A 13,932-nucleotide genomic window follows, 5' to 3' on the forward strand; every position below is an offset into this window, starting at 1 on the left:
CTCCCCAAAGCTCTGTCTCCCCGCATGGCCCCCAAACCGACCCATGAAGCCCACAGGGCTGTCACCTTCCTCGCACATCCTGGGTCATCCCAGAGCCGCCACCAAAGTGCCAGGTACAGACGCAGCTCTAGACATTCCCATCCCTCCGAATTCAACATCTCCCATGGTTCACGACTCCTGGAACGTCCACTGGGCTGGGCATCACAGGCCTACAGTCCCGTGCACGCGTCCGAGGAGCCCCTGTGAGCGTGAACAAGTATGTCACCTGTGCACGCAACACTGGACGGTTAGTCTACCATGATAACCTTCTCGAATTCTGTCATACGCACCTGGGGGCAAAGTGAAATTTTAAAAAGACCCTAACACCTCTGGCCATCCACCAGGGTCTTCATCCATCGTGTCCAAAACTTGTAATGGGTGGTTCCCACCTAACCAACGCGGTTCCCACCTAACCAACGCGGTTCCCGACTTCCCATTTAGCTTCATGGCCGCCCGCCTGGGGGTGTTTCTTCCCCACAACCAGGGATCTCGCTGAGAGGACGCCATATTGAATCCACAGTCATGGCGCTTCCCGTTCCAAATCAAGCAAAGGGACACCCTTCCCACCAGCACTTCTGCTTTTCTAGAAACCTCCTCCTTGCTTCTGGGTTAGAGAGTGAGTCACCTGCTCCATGGGAGTAAACCGTGGGAGTCTAACTAATGCACAATGCCTGTGGAACATGTCACCCATCCAATGGTAAGCCATTCTCTACCCAGGACATCGTTGGGACTTTGGAGAACCAACAGAGGCACGGGGTTCCAGAGCAGACACATGCCGAGAGCTGTATTTTTCACCATGTACTCTCCTCACATGGCACTTGGGATCTCTCTCTTGTCTATACCGCAGGATAAAATGGTCTGAGAAGAGCAGACAAGGGGATATGCACATCCCATGAGAAAAGCCTCCAAAGGACACCATTTCTGTGACAGGAGAAACCCAGCAAATGGTCGTGCCCATTCCGGAGAGCGTCGGGGGCGTCATGACCCTCCTAGTACAAGGACGCAAGTACTTCCCCAAGCTCTCCTCCTACTGGATCCATCCATCCAGGGGCCACGAAGACGGAAGACACAGGCTCCCACAGTGATGAGGAGCCCTCCCATCAAAGGGGAAACATTGTCGCCTCGGAGGCATGGACGTAATTGCATACTGCCCGGGGGAGACTCGGGGACATAAGGCAGGACCAGAATCACGCACATCGTCTAGGAGAGCTGAGCACGTAGGAAGGGCTCACCTTCCAGCAAATGAAGGGGAGGGTACGTGGGCGCAGACATGGGGGCCAGAAGTCTCCAGAACATGACACAGAGCACCAAAACCCTGACCACCCCAGAGGGAACAGGAGGGCAAGTGGCCAGGGCCTTGTGATGCAAAAAAGAGGAACCCCAAGATGCTGATAAAAGCAAGCGGTCGGCTTCAAGCTTGAGACAGACGGCTGGCTGAGATGGAACGTTTCCTGTCTGCCGGGGAGATAACAGGGGGCCTGGCCGCTCCCTGAGAGGAAGGACCCAGCGGATGGCAGATAAAGCGTTGCTCGAAACATTGATCTGAGCATGAATTGTGGCTGAGGGTCCGCACCCGGGAGTCTCTTTCTGCTTGTGCCCTCGGGGACCACGGTTTAGGGCCGGCCTCCGGCGCTGTCTGTCAACCGGGCAAGAAAGCCCCTTCCACACTGCTGAAACGGTCCAAGAACGTTCCGGAAAGCTCGCTGACCAGTGAGTTGACGTTTCTCACTTCTGTAGGGCACTGGCTTTGGCGCGATCCTATGGCTGGGTGGGCTTGGGATGGGAGGGAACCGCGATATGAGCTCAGTACAACCATCACGGGAGGACAGAAGGGTGAGCTGGTGGGGGCGAGCATCCCCCCCAGCATGGAGACGGGAACCAGCGTCTCGTGGAAGCCAAGGTGTGTGCGTTGCTATACGAAACAGGCGGCCGGTATGGCCAGGAGCATGTGCGTGAAAGGTCAGGCTGTCTGACCAGTGCGTACACGGCACGTATGTCCTTCTGTGCACTCCTGGGTCATCACACACTATTTCTTCGGGCAGTTTTTAAGGATTAAGGGCACCGAGGCTCGGGCTTCGAAACCGACGGGTCTGAGAGCCGTGGGCCAGGTGGGGACACGGGTTCTGGTCTGCACGGGGCGGGGTGGCCGGGCTGCCTTCCCCTTGCAGTTTTCCAGAGGGTGAAGGGGCCCAGAAAGCATGTGGCCTAGGGAGGACAGCCCTGAGGCCACCTCGCTCCATCCTGAGCAAGGCAGGGACGCAACGCGCAGCCCCCGGCGGTGGGCAAGCCCTCACATTGTCCCTGTGGCAAACGTTGGCCACTCAGATCTTTCCACCTGGGAGATGGAATCCCTAACCAAAGGGCAAAGGGGAGGCTTATACAAAGGGGGGGCTGCAGGGTCTCCGGGAAGAGGCCAGGTGCCATCCGCAGATCTGATCACCAAAATGCGGGAAAGAAAGGAGGCCAATGCCCCATTCAGGACTAATACTTCAAACCCCTTTTAATTATGTTTTTGTATTTTGAGTGTGATAGGGACACCGGGGTTAGTTTTGAGAGCACCCTGGTGGCTTGGAACTACACAGCGAGATGTTTTTCATTGCGATAGGAGCTAAGGATTTGCAGCAAAAAGCACACGGGAGGGAGGAACGCAGGCAGGGGGGTTCAGGGGACAAAAGAGGGGCACGTTGACAATTGTCAGAGAGCATAGAGGGTCCCACCTCCCCATGCATCCCACAGAAGTGCGGAGAACCCAGTGCAGACATGTCTCCAAACTCCTGCCGTGGGCACCAGGTTCAGGGAGAAGAGATCTCTTATCGAGGATGCTTGTGGGTGTGCTCGCCAAAAGAAAAAGGAATCCTGTTTGTTAGTAAGACGTGCAGAGGAAATGGGGTGTCCAGGAGGGTTGATGGGCATGTCATCGGATCAAGGACATGAGAAGGGCAATTGGAGTTTGTATGAAAATGCCGAACTCCAGGCCACTCATCTCTCCCACGTGGGCCTCTTCACATCCCCCTGCCGAGACACCCCCACATCCCTCCACGGGATGTAGAGCCCCGTGCAAAATGCAAAACACACACACATCTGTTTTCCATGCCTCAGCGACACAGCCTGTATGTCATAGTTCCTCCATCTCCTGTGAGAAGAGCCTCGAAGAGGATAAAGGCAGCAATTTCAGGACAAATCAGGGGTCTGCAGAGGAGGCGGCTAATTCCCAGGAGATGCCTGGAGTCCTGAGTTCTAATTCTGTCCACACAGCTGGATGCCCTGAGGTGATGGGGGTGCATCCAGCTCTCCCCTGGCTCTGTCCGCAGGCTGGCCTGTCCCGAGAGTGGGTAGCCAGAGAGCCACACACCTGCTCTCAGCTCCCACCTCTGGAGGCACCAGGAATCCGTGCCAGCGTCCAGACAGGAGCCCGCACTCCAGGTCCTTGCATGCGACAGACAGTGGCCCCTATCCTTCGGACCTAGGACTCATGGTGCAGATACCATTGATGGTGGGGACAGCCTTGAACACTCACATGGCATCACCCTGCACATTGCTTTCCTGGTGACTATTGTGGGAGTCGGCTCGGGCGGCCGTAACGAATAGCCCAGATGGCATGGTTTAAATAATAGACATTTATTCTATGACAGTCCTGGAGGCTGGGAGTCCGAGATCCAGGCAGGACTGAGGCTGGGAGTCTGAGATCCAGGCGGGGCCGAGGCTGGGAGTCTGAGATCCAGGCGGCGCCGAGGCTGGTCCCTCCTGAGACCTCTTTCCTTGGTTGTGTAGACCCCATGTCCTCCCTGTGTCCTCACGTGGTCGTCCCTCTGGGTGTGTCTGTGTTCTCATCCCCTCTTCTTATAAGGACCCCAGTCCTATGGGATCAGGGTCCATCCAATGACCTCATTTTACCTTAATCTCCTCTTTAAAGAGCCCACCTCCAAATACAGCCACATCCTGAGGTCCTGGGAGTGAGGGTTTCTCCATGTGAATTTTAGGGGGGCACACCTCAGCCCCGAGGACTCCCCTTTCTTGGGAAAGGAAAGCATCCACGTCACTGCTCACAGGCCCCTTTGGCCGAAGCACGGCTTCTGACGCTGGAAATGACTCTTTCCTCTCAAAACAGCTTCTCCTGCAAGGGCTTCAAACATCCCTTTGGAACGTTATCGCTGGGCCTGGCTTTGTCCCCTCTGAGTTTCTCTGGCAGCTGACGCCGAGGTTGTGTGTGGCCCCTCTGTGGTCTGCATTCACACGGAGCCCAACCCAGCACTGACCCTTTTCCAGAGGGCTCACTTTCCCTGGCCCAGCCACTTTGGCTGGACGTGCACCTCCAAACGGAGCTCGGACTTCCCTTTGTAGCCCACATATGTCACTGTGCTTCGTTCCTCGTGGGGGAACATTTCAGCAATGATCCTGGAGTGGCCGAGGGTCATTGGTGGCATGGCAGGGCCACCCCCCCGAAGGGGAAGGCGGGAAGCTGTGAGCCGGGAAGTGCCTGAGACCCTCCACCATCAGGCACAGAGACACCACCCCCTGCCTCGGGCCTGACCCACAACAGGTGTGCTGAGAACACCTTGCAGGAGGGGTGGTCTCCGCTGGGCTTGGCCAGAGCACCCCCTCCACCCACTGCTCTGGTTTACAGAGCCCTGTACCCCACGCCAAGGGGCCAAGGTCAGACTTGAAGTGCACCACACCACGCCACCCTACAATGTACCTCTCGGGCACATGGATGATTTCGGGCAACAAGCCACGGAGAACCAGCAACAGCAGGAAAAGCTCTATAAGCCTCCTGAACTGCCAGAAAATAGAGGACGTCAAGTTCCCCTTTGTAAAGGAAAATTACATTTGCAAATGAAGTGTCTAATGGTAAAAATGTTTCTAAACCAGAAGACGACTACACCCAGAGATTTCTTATCATCCGAGAGATCCTTATTAACAAGAGCCCATATTTACCACGCATTTCCTGCTTTCCCTTTCCCCATCTGTCCGTGCCCTTTCGGAACCCAGAAACCCCTTTTCTGATGTTGAATCAAAGATGCCCTGATTATCTGGCTGTCTCCCCAAGCCTCATTTTTCTTGTGAACCCCCATGCATATATATGTAGTTAAGACTGGTTTCCCTGATAATCTTTTATCCACTTAATTTGCAGGTGTCGGAACAGAATCTAAGAGGTTAGAGGGAAAAGATTTTTTCCCTCCCCTACAGCCTCTCCTCTCTGACTCTCCCTTTTCCTAGACTCCTCGCTCAGTCTGTCCTATGTAGGAAGACTTCTCACTCACTAATGAGACACAGAGCAGAAAGGACTTTTCCTGCTTCCCCCAGGTAGGGAGATAAATGTCTCTCATCCCAGGAGGTTGGCAACTGTCTCTGGAGAGGGGCTGAAACACTATCATGTCCTGAGGGGTGTGTGCACCCCAGTCGCTGGTGGCCTCCAGGCTCATATTGGCTCTTTCTACAAAGGTGTTCCATCCTCGGAGTACCTGGGTGGCTCAGGTGATTAAGTGTCCGACTCTTGATTTCGGCTCAGGTCGTGATCTCAGAGTCATGAGATCAAGCCCTGCATTGGGCTCCGTGCTCAGCAGGGAGTCTGCTTGAGATTCTCCCTATTCCTCTGCCCCTCCCCCTGCCTCTCTCTCTCTCTAAATAATAATAATAACAACAACAATAATAATAAAGGTGTTCCATCCCCAGCCAGGTCACCTGTGGCCGCACTCCTGGTGACATCCATTCAGCCATCAAGGGCGCCCCCTGTCTTTGTGTCCAGCCCTTGCTGATCTGCCATGATGCAGAGCTATTAGAAAAAAATCTGCTTAAATATACAAAACCCTCCCCTGCAATCACCAGACACAGAAAGAGGTTCCATCAGAGTATTCCAGAACATTTCATTGCTTTTTTTGGCTTCTGCAACACAACCAGCTCCCCAGCTCCTTGCCCGCCTCCAGATGGCTTTTAAAGCCACTACTCATCATATGGACACCAAGGCAGGTGACCTCCCTGTGAACTGTGGTTGGTCCCTTAGGATGATGCCAGGAGTGTCCTTGCCTGCCTGGACCTTTGTGATATAGGAAAACGGTAGCCCAAGGGGCTTGGCTCAGGGCCAGACAGAGTTGCCTCATACCCCAAAGTGGCTGCTGTGGACCCATATTCTCATCACACATTCTTTCTTCTTTTTACTGGAGGCCTCACCTCTCCCGCTCCTCAACCACCTCATACAAGAGAAGCAGCCTAAAATAATCCCAATAGCAACTCTGGGGTTCAGAATGGGTCCCTATACAAACGTCTCAGGGGCAGGAATATGGACTAAACCAGTAATGGCCAGTGACAGTGGGCTGCGGAAAAGTCATGCCTGGCGGGAAAAGTTGGTTCAATCCCAGCTTGCAGAAAGTGGTCATCAGGGATGCATGTGGGACGTATTGATGCTTTTGGGGGAGCTCCAGCCAAGTTACAGTGATTTTGGGGGGGACCAGGGGTGTGGCAATAGGATGGTGGCCCCACACAATGCTCCAATAGGGTACTGCCAGCCAAGTAGGGCCACAGAATGCACCCCAAGAGCTCCTGCATGTTCTGTAGAAGCTCATTACCGTCGACTCCCCCAGGGATGCAAATGGATGCTGAGAAAGGAGGGTTCCTGTCCTGTTTGGAACTGACCTCTGACCTGGGTCTCCTCCTGTTTAGATGCAGCTTTGGGGCTGGTGCATGGCGACCATGCTGGATCTTGTGAGCTTCCTGGTCCTCCTGAACTCTGGGTGGTGTGGACAAGCACAGCTGGGTACGTATAGGCAGGTGCTCCAACCCTGGGGTCTGGATGTGGTGGGACTGCCATACCCCCTAACGCTAGAAGGGGACAAACATCTCTCCCCCAGACCTGAAGCATCTCCCTCCCCACCCCCTGCCCTGGTCGGGGGAAGGAGTCCTTTCGCAAATCAAACTATAAGTGGATGTTTCTCCTCTGGCAGAATCAGGGAGTGAAAGGTGAAGACTCTATCCCCAAACGCCAAACCCAGCTGGGGTGTCAGACCTTCTGCCTGTCCTGCAAAAAAACTTACTAAAAAGAAAAAAATCTCAGACGCCTGGGGGCTCAGTCAGTTAAGCATCCCACTCTTAATTTTGGCTCAGGTCATGATCTCAGGGTTATGAGACCCTGGCGTTGGGCTCTGTGCTCAGCAGGGAGTCCATTTGTCCCTCTCCCTCTGCTCCTCCCCACTTTCTGTCTCTAAAATAAATAAAGAAGGACGCCTGGGTGGCTCAGTCAGTAAAGTGTCTGCCTTCTGCTCAGGTCATGATCCCAGGGTCCTGGGATTGAGCCCCACATTGGGCTCTGCTCAGCAGGGAGTCTGCTTCTCCCTCTGCCTGCTGCTCCCCCTGCTTGTGCTCTCTCACTCTCTCTCTCTCTGACAAATAAATAAATAAAATATTAAAGAGAAAAGGAAAGAAAAAAAGAAAATCTTTAAAAATATATAATTTAAAAACAAAAAAATCTGCCAGCCTCTAAAACCTCTCCCCAAAGGTGCAAGGGAATGTAGAAATCTTACTGCAGGTGACCCAGTAAAGAGGGTGCACAGACAGGGAGAGAAATCTCCCCTGGGAACATGGGCACCTCTTCTCTGTGGAGGCTGGGGACTGACATTCACTTCTCTGACGATCACATTTCACAAATGCTCCAGCTCTGGGACCAGACATTCTGGACTTGTGACATTTGCATAGCCTGTCCACGAAGTGCCACGTGCTTCTCTGTATTTTTGTTGCCTTTGCTTTTGGTGTCAAGTCAAAAAAACAAACACACACACACACACACACACACACAAACACACACAAAAACAGCTCATTGCTGACACCAATATCAAGGAAGTTACCAACCTGGCTTTTTGTTTTTATTGATTTTTTTCTTGCCTAGGAGTTTTGTGGTTTCAGGTCATACCTTTGAGTCTTTCATCCAGTTTGAGTTAATTTTTTGTGAATCTGGTTAGTGGTCTGGTTTCGCTATTTTTTAAGGGGCTGTCTGCTTTTCCCAGCAGTGTTTATTGGAGAGCCTATTCATTCCCCATTCTATATTCTTGGCTCCCTTGTTATAAATTAATTGGTCCTTCCCTGCTTTTTTTTTTTTTTTCGCCAAGAGGGAGAATTAAAATCCTCATAGTTAGTTTCTAATTGTCCTCATCTGTGGCAGGTTCCTTCCTAGTCCAGGTGATGCATCAGGTCCCCCACTCCCAGTCCTACCCCAAAGGACAAAGCCCATCCCAAAGGCCTGGGATGGAAGCCTCTCAATTCGACTGACACAGGATGGCCCATTTTGCATTCCTTCCCAGAAGGTTTAGAGAGTCCCAAAGTCTCCACAGTCTGCCCTGTGATTTTAAATTTTTTTCTGTACTTTTTTCTGTATTAAAAAATTGTTTTTCCTGGGGCGCCTGGGTAGCGCAGTCCTTAAGCGTCTGCCTTCGGCTCAGGGCGTGATCCCGGCATTCCGGGATCGAGTCCCACATCGGGCTCCTCCACTGGAAGCCTGCTTCTTCCTCTCCCACTCCCCCTGCTTGTGTTCCCTCTCTTGCTGTCTCTGTCACATAAATAAATAAAATCTTTTAAAAAAATTGTTTTTCCTGTATTTACACTTTTTCCGTATTTTAAAATTTTTTGTATTTTTATTTCTCTGTATTTTAAGAATCAGTTTCTGTATTTTTCCAAATTATTTTTACTATAGCTAACTTGTCTGTATTTTTCATATTATTTTTTGTATTTTTCAAATTATTTTCTTTATTTTTTGCATTATTACTTAACTAATTTGTACTTTTCAAATTATTTTCTATATTTTTCTAATTATTACTATATTTAACTTTTGTGTATTTTTCAAATTATTTTCTGTATTTTCCAAATTATTATTGCTATAGGTAACTTGTCCATATTTTTCAAATTATTTTCTGTAATTTCTATATTTTTCAAAATATTACTATAGTTAACTTTTCTGTATTTTCAAATTATTTTCTGTATTTTTCAAATTATTACTATACTTAACTTTTCTGTATTTTTCAAATTGTTTTATTTTTCACATTATTACTATAGCTAACTTGTACTTTTCAAATTATTTTGGGTATTTTCCTAATCATTGCAATATTTAACTTTTGTGTATTTTTCAAATTATTGTTGCTATTGCTAATTTGTCCATATTTTTCAAATTATTTTCTGTGTTTTTCAAAATATTATTATTATACTTAACCTTTCTGTATTTTTAAAATTATTTTCTTGTTTTTGAAAATATTACAACAGCTAACTTGTACTTTTCAAATTATTTTCTGCATTTTTCAAATTAGTATTACCAAAGCTAAGTTTATGGGTATGAAGTGACTCCCATTATGGTTTTGATGTGCATTCCCCTGATAAATGATGGTTCTGGTCATCTTTTCATGGGCTTGTATATGTCAGTGAATTATTCACTTTGAAATGGTTGATTTTGTGTGTGAATTTGGCCTCAGTAAACAAACAAATGTAACAATTTATGCCTGATGTTTGCAGATTGTCTCCCCTCATCTATAACTATAACATCCCTTGGGGGTGTGGGGGGGTCTAAATCCTACTAAGTGGTTTGCGTTTTTTTTTTTAATTACAGCACAAGAGAATATATCTCCTATTATAAACATGCAGCTAGATTCAAGGAAAAGAATGTTAACCTGGAATTACATAAGAAATGTGAGTCAGCAAGAATGCTTAATATACACCCCGCCCAGCTCTCCCAGCATGCCCAACTTTCCCACCACACAACGTCCAGAGGTGAGTGTAAATGGCTCATGCCTTATGGCTTTGCTCCTTGTAAATCTTGAATTTTCCTGTGAAATGACTCTTGAGTCCCGTGCCTGCTCTTGATTTCAACTCCTACTGCTCTTGTCGGGGAGGAAAATACATTTCCTCCATCCTCTTAGATTCTAGGATAGGGACATGCAAATTAAAGTGACAAATGCCAGAATTTTTCAGGAGAAAAGACATATAGACTTGTTCTTAGTTTAACATTTTACATACTTGAAAATTCCTGGAAGAGAAGTAAACACCCAAAGAAGTGGTCAGACCAGGGAGCTTTCCTGCCATTTTTTAAAGGGCTGAACAATTGAGAAGATTCCATGACAGAGGAATGGGGATTTCAGCTTTTGGGGCCAATAAATTTTTGGAATCAGTGGGTGAAGTAATGGCCGATACGGGTTATTTTATAAGGTCTGTCTGTGCAGTGTCTTCTCGGTGCTGGTGGTCCCTCTCCAGTGATAAGGGTCACTGTCCTCATCTTGGCAGAGGACAGGGCGGGGGAACTCTTCACAAAGGGTTCTGTGCCCTGCTTTTATGTAGATAAGGAGGCAGAGAGCTCCTCCTTCGTCTGTCCATTCTCAGGTGCCACCAGATCAAAATGATCCTTATGCCAAAGTGCTGTATTTGGGATTGGGGCAAATCCCATATATAGGATGGCCTCCTTCACTCAGCTTCTAAATGGTGGGAGTAAAACTTACACACTAAATCTCACGTATGAGGTAGACTATAATAGCTGTCTTTTCTGCACCTGCCTTCATTTTGATTTCTCCCCTTCCATGAGGGAGGAGGGGGAAAGATGTGGATTTGCCCATTTAAGGGACTCTACCCCCTTCACGTTAAAACAGCCCACCCAGGATTCAGTCCGTGTCTCTGGGTTACGTTCATTCACTCATCACCTAGTTCAAACTCCCTTAGTTTCATTCTAAGGATGTCAGGGAGGCGGCGTTATGGGATCGAGCCCCACGTCAGGCTCCTCCGCTGGGAGCCTGCTTCTTCCTCTCCCACTCCCCCTGCTTGTTCCCTCTCTCGCTGGCTGTCTCTATCTCTGTCAAATAAATAAATAAAATCTTTAAAAAAAAAAAAAAAAGGATGTCAGGGAGGGAAAACTTTGTCATCTACCCTCTTAGGTTCTATCTCCGGAGGCCCGCGAATTAATGGGATGAAAGATAGATGAACAGGGGTGAGAAAATGAATTCCCATGCATATGGAGCTTATAAAAAAAGGAGCTCGATAAATGCATAAAGTTAAGGACTTATGTATCTAACCAGTAGGAAAAAGGGAAGAGAAAGTAAAGCTCTCTATGGTTAGAACAAGGAGTTTTCCAGAAAAAAATGGGAGATAACAAAGTTTGTGATAATGCTCGTTCATGCAAGTGCAAGAGGTCTTTCAGTCTTCTTCGTGGCCATAAAACCCTGCCCTGAGAGGGCATTTATGGTAGGTTTACCCTCTGTCTCCTTCCTGGCACTAAAAGCACCCGAAAGAGGGAATTTATGGCAGCTGTATTTTCCAGAATGTTCTGCTTTTAATCACATAAGAGAAACTTCCCCCCAAACTGTTTCTTTCTGCATTTCTTGAATCCAAACATCTTCAGCTTAAAATCATCTTCATACAATTCTGGGATTCCCGGGGTGGGGAGGGGGGTTCCCCACAGCAGGTGGGGGTGTGCTCTGGATAGCAGGCTGCGAGGAATCCATTTCCTCTGCCCCGAATCCTGCCCCTGGGGCACTTTCAGCCCCTGAGACTTCCTCTCTCCATGGGACAACCATACCTGTACCCCTGCCAATGCAAACTGTGGGGAGGAGGGCTCCTGTTATATTTACGACTTGTTTTAGCAGGAATTTTTTTTAAAGGATGTATTTATTTATTTTGGGGACGGGGAGAGGCAGAGAGAGAGGGAGAGCATTCCAAGCAGATTCAGTGCTGAGCTTGGAGATGTATCTCGGGACCGTGAGCTGAAACCAAGAGTCAGAGGCTCAACCAGACCCTTTTGCAGGATTTTTTGTGGCTTCCTCTGGCGCCACCTGCAGGCTGACGAGGGTCTTGCGTTGTCTCCAGAGACGGAAGTCCTGGGGTTGGGGGGGCGGGGGTGCCCCAGAGAAGGATGCAGGAAGGAGGGTTTCCACCTAGGGACTCACCAAAACCCAGCTGTGGGAGTCATGATGCATCTGTGCTTTTAAAAAGTAATGAAATTAAATTTTAACCTAATGACACAGAAATGTGTCCCTTACCTTCCTTTACAAGTGGGTCATTTCTATGCCTTTGACAGCTTTCTGTGGCTTGCTTGATTTTTGTTGTTGTTGTTGTTGTTGTTGTTGTTTAAAGTGTTGGCTGTTGTTCACGGAAGGCATTGATTTAATGGCCTTCCTGTCCAGGGTTTTGTTTTTTTTTTTTTTTTAATAAATTCAATGTGTTTGGGGGAAGCATCTGGTTTTCCTCATGTTGTCCTGTAATTTAGAAACAACGCTAATGGGCCTCTCCCCTCCGTAACTGTCTCCGCTTTCTGTTTTGCTGCATTTTTTGTTCTGAATTCAAGAAAAACGTACACTTAGTGCTTCCGTATGAATTAGGAGACTGCCTGTTGATCGAAAACAAGAGCAAAAGCAACACAAAAACCCAAAAGCAAAAGCCTTCTTCGTCCTTCCAAAGGGATTCACTTAAGTCCCTGCTGTTGTACGTGTTGGTTTTTTTTCTCAAGAACAGATTTTGCATATTCTCGAAAATTTGTGTTTGGACCTCTGCTGAGATTTTCACTTTGTTTTCCCCCCTGCATTGATCTTATGCAAACAGACCGTGCACAGTCCTGATAGAATTTAAAAAATAATAATGTTGAATTCAGTGCAGGAGCATGACATTTGGGATTTACATTTTTTATAGCTTTATTTTTTTTTTAAGATTTTTATGTTTAAGTAAATGTCTACCCCCAAGGTGGGGCTCGAACTCACAACCGCTCAATCAAAGCCTCATGGTCCAGGGACTGGGCCACCCAGGTGCCTCACTTTTTTTTTTTTTTCTCTTTTAAAATGAAACTGGTTCTTTTTTAAAAATACCCTCTGAGGGGCACCTGGGTGACTCAGTAGTGAAGCGTCTGCCTTCGGCTCAGGTCATGATCTCAGGGTCCTGGGATCGAGTCCCCCGTCGGGATCCCTGCTCCGTGGGGAGCCTGCTTCTCTCTCCCCCTGTTCATGCTCTCTCTCTCTCAAATAAATAAATAAAATCTTTGAATAAAATAAAATATCCTTCTAATGGTCTTGGGTCCGAGCTCTGCCGATGACATGAAATTGAGTCTATTTGTTCTTAAAGGGCGTCCGTTTTTGCCTATGGAAGTTTTCTGTGCTATTGATCTCTGGTTCATTTCCTTCCATGGGCTCTGAGCAGACTTGTTTTAAGGGTTTTCTCTTGCAGGAAAAAGGCGGGGAAAAAAAAAAAAAGCTAGCTCTTTTGCAGAGAGAGGTTCTAGTGTTTTAAATTAACCGAGTGGAGGAGTCCTTCCTGCTGGTTGGAAAGTAAAGGAGCTGGAATGGGGCCCGCGCTGGGCTGCCCCCTGGGGCCACTTTTATCTTAAACCACGGCCTGCACGTAGTGATTTAATTTCCTCCGGTCCCAAGACTTCCTTTGGGGAAACATCATTCTGTTTTTTAAATAGTCTGACTTTGAGTTTTTTGTTTCTCTGTTTGAAGTTGGCAGTTGACTGGGGTGTTTTCTTTTTGCAGACTCAGAAAACGTGGCTGCAGACTTTCTCCCTGGGATTTCGGGTTTTCCGTTGAGTCTGCACAAAGATGCTCGCTTGCAGGGAAGACAGGGATAGGCGTGGGTTGCTTCGACCCTTGAAGGCATGCCTAGAAGTTCTGTGCTTTATTCCTTCCTTAGCGACCCCTACCCCAGAAACAGCCGGTTGGGGGTCAGAATAGGGGAGCCTGTTTGCAGCCTGAGGACCTCCCGGGAGCCCGGGAGGCTGCCTCTGGCTTTCAGCACGAGATTTGGCACCGACACAGCGGAAATCCTTGATGCTCTGAATTAATTTTCCTACGTTTTGAACTTGAGGAAATATGAGTGTATATAATGACCCCCCCTGGTCCAACTCCACCTGACTGGCCACATGGGCAGTGAGCCCACACGACCGCCCGCCTG

Source organism: Ailuropoda melanoleuca, chromosome X (assembly GCF_002007445.2).
Source record: "Ailuropoda melanoleuca isolate Jingjing chromosome X, ASM200744v2, whole genome shotgun sequence".
NCBI classification, from domain to species: domain Eukaryota; kingdom Metazoa; phylum Chordata; class Mammalia; order Carnivora; family Ursidae; genus Ailuropoda; species Ailuropoda melanoleuca.